The sequence below is a fragment of the Bos mutus genome, chromosome X (genome assembly GCF_027580195.1).
Source record: "Bos mutus isolate GX-2022 chromosome X, NWIPB_WYAK_1.1, whole genome shotgun sequence".
Classification (NCBI taxonomy): Eukaryota; Metazoa; Chordata; class Mammalia; order Artiodactyla; family Bovidae; genus Bos; species Bos mutus.
Window position 1 is genome coordinate 40530596 of NC_091646.1, and position 11307 is coordinate 40541902.

At 39.8% G+C, this 11307-nt stretch overlaps 1 non-coding gene across 1 annotated transcript; it reads left to right on the top strand.

Annotated features, from left to right (window-relative positions):
• The first annotated feature begins 301 nt into the window (after window positions 1-301).
• On the top strand, window positions 302-374 carry TRNAC-ACA (transfer RNA cysteine (anticodon ACA)). The gene has a single exon. It is a non-coding gene; the product is annotated as a tRNA-Cys (tRNA).
• The last annotated feature ends 10933 nt before the right edge of the window (window positions 375-11307 follow it).

The window sequence follows — 11307 nt, forward strand, 5'->3', positions numbered from 1 at the left end:
ATCCTTCATAAGGTTCATCTCAGGACAAGGTACTAAAATTATAACCAACCTACCTCATTAGATTTTAGGATAGATGACTGATAGATAGATGGATAGAGATAAGTAGATAGTAAATACTATTAATACATATTTATATCTCTACCTGTCTACCTACTACCTGCTTATCTAATGATAGATCTATCTACCTACCTATGTACTAAATGCCTTTGTTAAAACAATGTATATATATTTTTTCTCTCATTTTTTCTCTTTCAATAGGAAAAAAATATGTTTTTATGCCTTTATTTATTTTTTACTGACTTCCCGGGTGGCTCAGATGGTAAAAGCGTCTGCCTACAAAGCGGAAGACCCAGGTTCGATCCCTGGGTCGGGAAGATCCTTTGGAGAAGGAAATGGCAACCCACTCCAGTATTCTTGTCTGGAAAATCCCATGGACGGAGGAGCCTGGCAGGCTACAGTCCATGGGGTTGCAAAGAGTTGGACACGACTGAGCAACTTTACAACAACTATTACTAAAAATATTCAGGGTCAAAATAGGAGAAAAAAAAGTTAAACTACATACATAGGTCTGTAATCTTAATAAAAATCACTTGGACTTTGTGATTATGAGTAAAGTAAATAAAAAGCTATGAAATTATTCTCTAAAGAGGTATATTTACATGATAAAGACTAGTTGAAAATTTGAATATATACAAAGTAGTCAAATACAATACTGCTGTAAAGTTTTATAGAATAACTAATAAAGAACTAGGAAGAGAGAGTAGAAAATATGTAATTGGCTGGGGCCACTGTCAACTACAAATTGGCCCTTGCCAAGACCATTTGCCAGTGACTCAACAACAACAACAAGGACATTTGTCATCTACCTCTGCAGAGAATGAACCCTGTGCTGCAGCTGTTGACCTTCAACAGCCCTTGAGGGAGTTCAGGGTGGAATGAGGCACCCTGTGCTCCAGGGAGTCTGGTGGAACAGGTCTTTGGATAGTTAGCTATTTTCAGGAACTGATTTCATGATCCCAATCCTTGCATCTCTTCATATCTAGAAAAGCACTAAATCCTTTCATAATATCAGCTCCTCATAACTAGCAGAAAACCCCTTGTAAAGTAAGTGCTTGATTGCACTGAACTCTCCCTTTACGAAAATCTTATATGTTGACCTTCCCCTCCTATTTCTTTGGAGCAGTTTCTCAGAACTAACTGAGGTGTTCCTGGGCTGCAGTCCTCATTTTGCCCCAAATAGAACTCAACTCAAAATTCTCAAGTTGTGCATTATTTTAGTTGGCAACACATAGTTAAACTTTTTGTGGTAAGAAGCGTCAGATTTAGCTTGGCATTGGGGGTTTAGTTGACTGCACACATTGCATTTGTGGTCAAGCAGAGCATTTACTTCTAAGTTATCAAACTTTTAGTTTCCTGATGTGGAACTCCAAGCTGGAGTGGTCCTAGCTTGAGCCTAGAAATTTATTTCAACAGTCCTTCTTTCCTCCTTTTGATCATCCTCTTGACCACTCAAAAGTTTTGATAAAAAATATTAGTTTAAGAGTAGTGGCCAAGATAGGAGAATAGGATAAGTTCACCGCCTCCCACAGGCACCAAAATTACAACTACTGGCAGAGAAACTATTGATAAGAAATACTGGAAGATGAGAATAAAAGACCTTCCATAGAAAAAGACGTAAGTAAGAAACCACAATGAGACTGGTAGAAGTGGCAGAGACACAGTAAAGACTCATACATACCCTGATGTGGGAAACACACAAACAGAAAGATAATTACAATTTCAGAGGTTCTCCACCTCACATTGGGCTCCTGAGCCTGGGGAGGTACTGCACAAGGAGAACAAGACCCCAAGACATTTGGCTTTGAAGGCCAGTGGAACTTATATTCAGGAGACCCAGGAGACTGTAGGAAGTAGAGACTCAACTCTGAAAGGGAGCACACAAAATTTCACAAGTTCCAGTACCAAAGGCAGAAGCAACAATTTGAAAGGAGCTTAGTCAGACCCACCTGCTGATCTGGGAGAGAATCCAGAAACTGGATTTCATGCTAGAGACATAGACATTGGAAGCAACCATTTTGGGGAGCTCATACTACCAAGACACTAATGTTGGTAAATGACATTGTGGAATCCTCCCTCTATCTTATGAGCTCTGGGACCTGGCTGTGTACACTAGCCTGTGGGAACTAATACTAGGAAGCCTCAGGTGAAGCCAGCTGCTTTAAGAACTCCTGAGTCAATAGCCACCCTGGGACCCAGCCCAGTCCACAAGAGGGCCCAGGACATGGCTTTGTACATCAGTCCAAGGACCAGTACAGCCCTGAAATGTGCCATGTTGGGACCAAACCCACCCAACAGCAGGCAGGCATCAGCCTCTGGACACATTGAGCACAGGCCCTATAAACCAGCACGTGAACACCATCTCTGGAACACTATGTGTGCTGCACCCAGCAGTGGCAGAAACTAGATCCATTCCCAAGTAGACCAACACCAATTCTGCATCCCACAGCGCCCTTTATTCAGTGCCCTTCATCCAGGGCCCTAGCTCTGCCCACCTATAGATGACCACTAGCCCCAGTGGCCCCCAGGGTCAGGGACCAGCTCTGACACATATCAGACACTCTAGCTAGCAATGTCAGAAACTTGTCCCATCTATCAGCAGATCAACACTAGATTTAGGACCTTATTCCCAGGGACTCCACAGCCAGCTCCCACTTATGAGAGACCAGCAGACTCCATGGAAAGCAAGACCTGGCAACAAACTAGACAGGGACCATTCACACCTATAAAACTGTCAACAGTAGTGAGCCCACAACAACACAAGTACCCACAAAGCCCACATAGGTGGCACCCATAAAACATATAGTCCTGGGGGTCAGAGGGCTAGAACATATAAGATCATAGCAATACAAGCTTACCTCAAGAAACAAGAGAAATATCAAATAAATAACCTAACTTTACACCTAAAGAAACTAGAAAAAGAAGAAATGAAGAGCCCCTAAATTAGTAGAAGGAAACAAATCATAAAAATCAGAGCAGAAATAAATGAAAAGAAACAAAGGAGAATATAGCAAAAATCAACAAAACTAAAACTTGGTACTTTGAGAAGATAAATAAAATAGACAAACCATTGGCCAGACTCATCAAGAAAAAAAGGGAGAAGAATCGAATCAATAAAATTAGAAATGAAAATGGATGTTACAACAGACAACACAGAAATACAAAGGATCATAAGAGACTACAATGAGCAAATATATGCCAATAAAATGGACAGCTTGGAAGAAATGGACAAATTCTTAGAAAAATATAACCTTCCAAAACTGAACCAGGAAGAAATAGAAAATATTAACAGAACCATCACAAGCATGGAAATTGAAACTTTAATAGAAAAAATCTTCCAATAAACAAAAGCCCAGGACCAGATGGCTTCAGAGGTGAATTCTACCAAAAATTTAGAGACGAGCTAACAACTATCCTACAAAACACTTCCAGAAAATTGCAGAGGAAGGCAAACTCCAAAACTCATTTTATGAGGCCACCATCACCCTAATACCAAAACCAGACAAAGGCCACAAAAAAAGAAAACTACAGGCCAATATCACTGATGAATATAGACGCAAAAATTCTTAACAAAATTCTAGAAAACAGAATCCAACAACATATTAAAGAGATCATACCTCATGACCAAGTGGGCTTTATCCCAGGGATGCAAGGATTCTTCAATATGTGCAAATCGATCAATGTGATACACCACATTAACAAATTGAAAGATAAAAACCATATGATTATCTCAATGGATGCAGAGAAAGCCTTTGACAAAATTCAACATCAATTTATGGAAAAAAAAAAACTCCAGAAAGCAGGAATAGAAGGAGCATACCTCAACATAATAAAAGCCATTTACAATAAACCACAGCAAACATTAGCCTCAATGGTGAAAAACTGAAAGCATTTCCTCTAAAGTCAGAAAGAAGACAAGGGTGCCCACTCTCACCACTACTATTCAACATAGATTTGGAAGTCTTAACCACAATAATCAGAGAAGAAAAAGAAATAAAGGGAATCCAGATTGGAAATGAAGAAGTAAAACACTCACTGTTTGCAGATGACATGATCCTCTACATAGAAAACTCTAAAGACACCACCAGATAATTAATAGAGCTAGTCAATGAATGTATTGAAGTTGCAGGATATAAAATCAATACAAAGAAATCCCTTGAATTCCTATACACTAACAAATAGGAAAAGGAGTACATCAAGGCTGTATATTGTCACCCTGTTTTTTTAACTTATATGCAGAGTACATCATGAGAAACGCTGGGTTGGAAGAACTACAAGCTGGAATCAAGATTGCAAGGAGAAATATCAATAATCTCAGATATGCAGATGATACCACCCTTATGGCAGAAAGTGAAGAGGAACTAAGGCACCTCTTGATGAAAGTGAAAGTGGAGAGTGAAAAGTTGGCTTAAAGCTCAACATTCAGAAAACGAACATCAGGGCATCCAGTCCCATCACTTCATGGGAAATAGATGGGGAAACAGTGGAAACAGTGTCAGACTTTTTTTGGGGGGGCTCCAAAGTCACTGCAGATGGTGGCTGCAGCCATGAAATTAAAAGATGCTTACTTCTTGGAAGGAAAGTTATGACCAACCTGAACAGCATATTGAAAAGCAGAGACATTACTTTCCCAACAAACGTCCGTCTAGTCAAGTGTATGGTTTTTCCAGTGGTCATGTATGGATGTGAGAGTTGGACTGTGAAGAAAGCTGAGCACTGAAGAATTGATGCTTTTGAACTGTGGTGTTGGAGAAGACTCTTGAGAGTCCCTTGGACGGCAAGGAGATTCAACCAGTGCATTCTGAAGGAGATCAGCCCTGGGATTTCTTTGGAAGGAATGCTGCTAAAGCTGAATCTCCAATACTTTGGCCACCTCATGCAAAGAGTTGACTCATTGGAAAAGACTCTGATGCTGGGAGGGATTGGGGGCAGGAGGAGAAAGGGACGACAGAGGATGAGATGGCTGGATGGCATCACCAACTCGATGGACATGAGTTTGGGTGAACTCTGGGAGCTGGTGATGGACAGGGAGGCCTGGGGTGCTGCAATTCATGGGGTCGCAAAGAGTCAGACACGACTGAGCAACTGAACTGAAGTGAACTGAACAATGAGAAAACAGAGAAATAAAGGAAACAATCCCATTCACCACTGTAATGAAAAGAATAAAATACTTAGGAATAAATTTACCTAAAGAAACAAATTTACCTAAAGAAACAAATGACATATACATAAAACTATAAAACACCAATGAAAGAAATCAAAGATGACAGAAAAAGATGGAGAAATATACCATGTTCAGGGATCGGAAGCATCAATATAGTGAAAATGAGTATACTATCTAAAGTAATCTATAGATTCAATGCAATCCCTATCAAGCTAACGATGGTACTTTTCTGAGAACTAAAACAAATAATTTCAAAATTTGTATAGAAATACAGAAAACCTCGAATAGCCAAAGCAATCTTGAGAAAGAAGAATGGAACTGGAGGAATCAACCTGCCTGACTTCAGGCTCTACTACAAAGCCACAGTCATCAAGACAGTATGGTACTGGCACAAAGACAGAAATTTAGATCAATGGAACAAAATATAAAGCCCAGAGATGAATCTATGCACCTATGGACACGTTGTCTTTGACAAAGGAGGCAAGAATATACAATGGAGAAAAGACAATCCCTTTAACAAATGGTGCTGGGAAAACTGGTCAACTACCTGGAAAAGAATGAAATTAGAACACTTTCTAATACGATACACAAAAATTAACTCAAAATGGATTAAAGATCTAAATGTAAGACCAGAAACTGTAAAACTCCTATAGGAAAACAGAGGCAGAACACTTACTAACATAAATCACAGCAGTATCCTCTATGACCCACCTTTCAGAGTAATGGGAATAAAAGCAAAACTAAACAGATGGAACTAATTAAACTTAACCACTTTTGCACAATGAAGGGAACTATAAGCAATGTGAAAAGACAGCCTTCAGAATGGGAGAAAGTAATAGCAAATGAAACAATGGACAAAGAATTAATCTCTAAAATATACAAACGGTTCATGCAGCTCAATACCAGAAAAATAAACGACCCAATCAAAAAATGGGCCAGAGAACTAAACAGACATTTCTCCAAAGAAGACATACAGATGGTTAACAAACGCATGAAAAGATGCTCAACATCACTCATTATCAGAGAAATTCAAATTAAAACCACAATGAGGTTCAATCTCACACTGGTTAGAATGGCTGCCATCAAAATTTCTACAAACAGTAAATGCTGGAGAGGGTGCAGAGAAAAGGGAACACTCTTACCCTGATGGTGGGAATGCAAACTAGTGAAGCCACTATGGAGAACAAAGTGGAGATTTCTTAAAGAACTTGAAATAAAACTGCCATACAAACCAGCAATCCCACTGCTGGGCATACACACAGAGGAAACCACAATTGAAAGAGACAGGTGTACCCCAATATTCATTGCAGCACTGTTTACAATAGCCAGGACGTGGAAGCAACCTAGATGTCCATTGGCACGTACATAGATAAGAAAGTGGTGGTATATATACACAATGGAATATTACTCAGCTATTAAAAAGAACACATTTGAGTCAGTTCTAACAAGGTGGATGAAACTGGAGCCTATTATACAGACTGAAGTAAGTCAGAAAGAAAAACATGAATACAGTATATTAACACATATATATGAAATTTAGAAAGATGGTAACAACGACCCTATGTGCAAGACAGCAAAAGAGACACAGACATAAAGAACAGATTTTTGGACTCTGTGGGTGAATGCTGTGGTGGGATGATTTGAGAGAATAGTATTGAAACAGGTATATTACCATTTTTGAAATAGATCACCAGTCTACTTTCGATTAATGAAACAGGGCACTCAAATCCAGTGCACTGGGATGACACAAAGGGATGAGATGGGGAGGGAGGTGGGAGGAGGTTTTAGGACAGGGGGACACATGTACACCCATGGCTGATTCATGTCAGTATATGGCAAAAACCACCACAATATTGCAAAGTAATTACCTCCAATTAAAATATATAAATTAGTTTAAAAAAAAACAAACGCTGGCAGAGATTGTGAGTACGTAATCCGATTCCCCTTTCCTGGTTGGTTCCAAAAAGTGTCATGCTGTAAACTGCTCTAAAGTAGTTCTGGACTGACTCTAAGTGCCCGACCCAAATACACATCCTTTCTGGAGGAAGGCTCCATCATCCTAGGTCTCAGAGAATCTCAGAAATATGAGCAGTTAACATACTAACAAGCTCATCAGGAAATGAGACACCAGAAGCCAGAAATACAACAGAAATCAGCAGAAATACATCTACAGTGGCTTCAGGTATCCTTCATTATCTACATTCTTATTTTGACTTCCAGAAACCAAATAGATTGAATTACTAGAATTCCCACTCTGTACAAAAGTTTGCCACATACTGCCCAGATTCAAGAACCTAATAGATTTGCATGACAAGACGATAAAAATCAATAAGCAAGTGACAGACATTTTATAAACTGGGGAAAGACTTGAACAGATCCTTCAGAGACAAGAATATCCACATGCCAATAAACACATGAAAAGTGCATACAGAATAAGAAAATTAACACCACAGTATGATAACAACTATACAGTCCCAGAAGAGCTAAATCAAAGTAGAAAGACAATATGTAAAGTACTGATGAACATGTGAATTGACTAGAAGTTTCAAACACTGCCATGGAATTAGAACCTAATAAAGTCCATTTTGGAAGACTGATTGCACTATAGGCCAAAGATAAAACCTATGACCTAGCAATTGTACTCACAATTGTTTCCTTAACAGAAATTCATGCTTATGCTCCCAAAAGATGTCTACAAGAATGTCTATTACCATCTGTAATAGCCCCAATTAGAAATATCACAAATGTATATCTTCAATGGAGTGGATTAATCTATTGTGATAAATTCATACTGTGGAAGACTACACCTTATGACAATGAAAATAAATAAAATACGGCTATCAGAACAACGTGGATGCATTTCATAAGCATAAAGTTGAATGAAAAAAAAAAGCCAAGTACACATTGTGTGATTTTTTTCCTATGTAAGTAAAGTTCAAAAGCAGACAACGTAAATATATATTATTAAAAGTTAAAAAAAAAAAGATGACTTACAAAAGCCATTAGTTCAAGGTCATGAACATAACCTACTACATATGTAGAAATAAAAGCATCAAATTAGACAAAATGATGTGATAGATGAATGTGTTCCAAATGAAGCAACAAGATAAAACCCCAAAGAAGAACTAAATCAGAGACAAGTGATCTATCCAGTAAAGTACTCCATGTAATGACTGCAAAGATGTTCAAAGAACTTGAGTGAAGATCCAGTGACAGAGTGAGAATTTGGAAGCTTTTAACAAACATAAAGTATAAAGAAGAACCAACAGAGATGAAGAATATAATACCTGAGATAAAAGTACACCAGAAAGGATCAACAGTAGATAAGCAAATACAGAGGAACAGGTTAGCAAGCTGGAAGACAGAGTAGTGGAAATCACTGAAATTGAACAGAAAAAAGAGAGAGAGAGAATAGTGCAAGAGAACTCTAGGACAACATAAATAACACTAACATTCACATTATAGGATCCCAGAAGAGAGAAAGAAACAGAACGTATTTGAAAACATAGTAGTTTAAATGTTCCTAACCTGAAAAAGGAAGCAGATATCCAGGTCTAGAAAGCACAGAGAGTCCCAAACAGGATCAACCCAAAGAGGACCACACCAAGAAACAGCATAATTAAAATAGTAAAAATTAAGGATAAAGAGATAATATTAAAAGAAGCAAGGGAAAAACAAGTTATATATAAGTGAACTTCTGTAAGGCTATTAGCTGACTTCATAGGCCAGTAGGTATGATATGTTTGAAGTGATAAAAGGGAAAAACCTACAACCAAGATTACTCTACCAGGAAAGGCTTTCATTCAGATTTGATGGAGAAATCAAAAGTTTTACAGAAAAGCAGAACCAGAAAGAGTTCAGCACTACCAAACCAACTTTATAAGAAGCTTTAAGAGAACCTCTATAAGAGGTAAATAAAAGATCATCACTACATATATGAAAATTACAAGGGAAAAATATCTCTATGCTGTGCTGTGCTAAGTCATTTCAGTCATGTCTGACCTCTTGAGACACTATGGACTGTAGCCCATTGGGCTCCTCTGTCCATGGGATTCTCCAGATAAGAATACTTGACTGGGTTCCCATACCCTTATCCAGGGAATCTTCCTGACCCAGGGGTTGAACCTGCATCTCTTATGTCTCTTGCATTGGCAGGCAAGTTTTTTATCAGTAGCACCACCCAGGAAGCCCAAAATATCTCTGGTAAAGGTAAACATACAGTAAGGAAGTAAATTATTGCTAATAATGAACTATTAGTAACAGAAAGAATAAAACATGATCCCATTTAAAATCATATAAAAAATATGTATACCTAGAAATAAATTCAGCCAAGGAAGTGAAAGACCTGTATTCTGAAAAGTACACAATGTTTATGAAGGAAATTAAAGGTGACACAAAGAAATGGAAAGATACCCACATTCTCAGATTGGAAGAATTAATGTTGTTATAAAGTCCATACTCAGTTCAGTTCAGTCACTCAGTTGTGTCCAACTCTTTGAGACCCCATGAATCGCAGCACACCAGGCCTCCCTGTCCATCACCAACTCGTGGAGTCTACTCAAAATGGTGTCCATCGAGTCGGTCATGCCATCCAGCCATCTCATCCTCTGTCGTCCCCTTCTCCTCCTGCCACCAATCCCTCCCAGCATCAGGGTCTTTTCCAATGAGTCAACTCTTTGCATGATGTGGCCAAAGTATTGGAGTTTCAGCTTTAGCATCAGTCCTCCCAATGAACATTAAGGACTGATCTCCTTTAGAATGGACTGGTTGGATTTCTGTGCAGTCCAAGGGACTCTCAAGAGTCTTCTCCAAAACCACAATTCAAAAGCATCAATTCTTCGGTGCTCAGCTTTCTTCACAGTTCAACTCTCACATCCATACATGACCACAGGAAAAACCATAGCCTTGACTAGACAGACCTTTGTTGGCGAAGTAATGTCTCTGCTTTTGAATATGCTGTCTAGGTTGGTCATAACTTTCCTTCCAAGGAGTAAATGTCTTTTAATTTCATGGCTACAGTCACCATCTGCAGTGATTTTGGAGCTCAAAAAAATAGAGTCTGACACTGTTTCCACTGTTTCCCCATTTATTTCCCATGAAGTGATGGGACCGGATGCCATGATCTTAGTTTTCTGAATGTTGAGCTTTAAGCCAACTTTTCCACTCTCCTCTTTCACTTTCATCAAGAGGCTCTTTAGTTCCTCTTCAATTTCTGCCATAAGGGTGGTGTCATCAGCATATCTGAGATTATTGATATTTCTCCTGGCAATTTTGATTCCAGCTTGTGCTTCTTCCAGCCCAGCTTTTCTCATGATGTACTCTGCATAAAAGTTAAATAAGCAGGGTGACAAATATAGCCTTGACATACTCCTTTTCCTATTTGGAACCAGTCTGTTGTTCCATGTCCAGTTCTAACTGTTGCTTCCTGACCTGCATATAAGTTTCTCAAGAGGCAGGTCAGGTGGTCTGGTATCCCCATCTCTTGAAGAATTTTCCACAGTTAATTGTGATCCACGCATGCAGCTGCAACAGAACATAAGCATGGTCAGCTGCGATGGCACACAAGCATGGCCGAGAGGAGCTACCCCACGCCCGAGGTCAGGGGCAGAAGCTGGGAGGACCCCAAGCCGGAGGGGCAGTGGCCGGGAGGAGCTAACCTCCGCCTGAGGCCAGGGGTGGTGGCCAGGAGGAGCTACCCCATGTCCAAGGAGCTGTGGCTGTGAGGGCGCCAGAGGGCCTAGAGGAGCCACTCCACGTTCAAGGTCAGGAGGGGCGGTGGTGAGGCAATACCCCTTGTCCAAGTTAAGGAGCAGCAGCTGCATTTTGCTGGAGCAGCCATGAAGAGATACCCCACGTCCAAGGTAAGAGAAACCCAAATAAGACGGTAGGTGTTGCAAGAGGGCATCAGAGGGCAAACACACTGAAACCATAATCACAGAAAACTAGTCAATCTAATCACACTAGGACCACAGCCTTGTCTAACTCAGTGAAACTAAGCCATGCCCTTGGGGCCACCCAAGATGGGCGGGTCATGGTGGAGAGGTCTGACAGAATGTGGTCCACTGGAGAAGGGAATGGCAAACCAC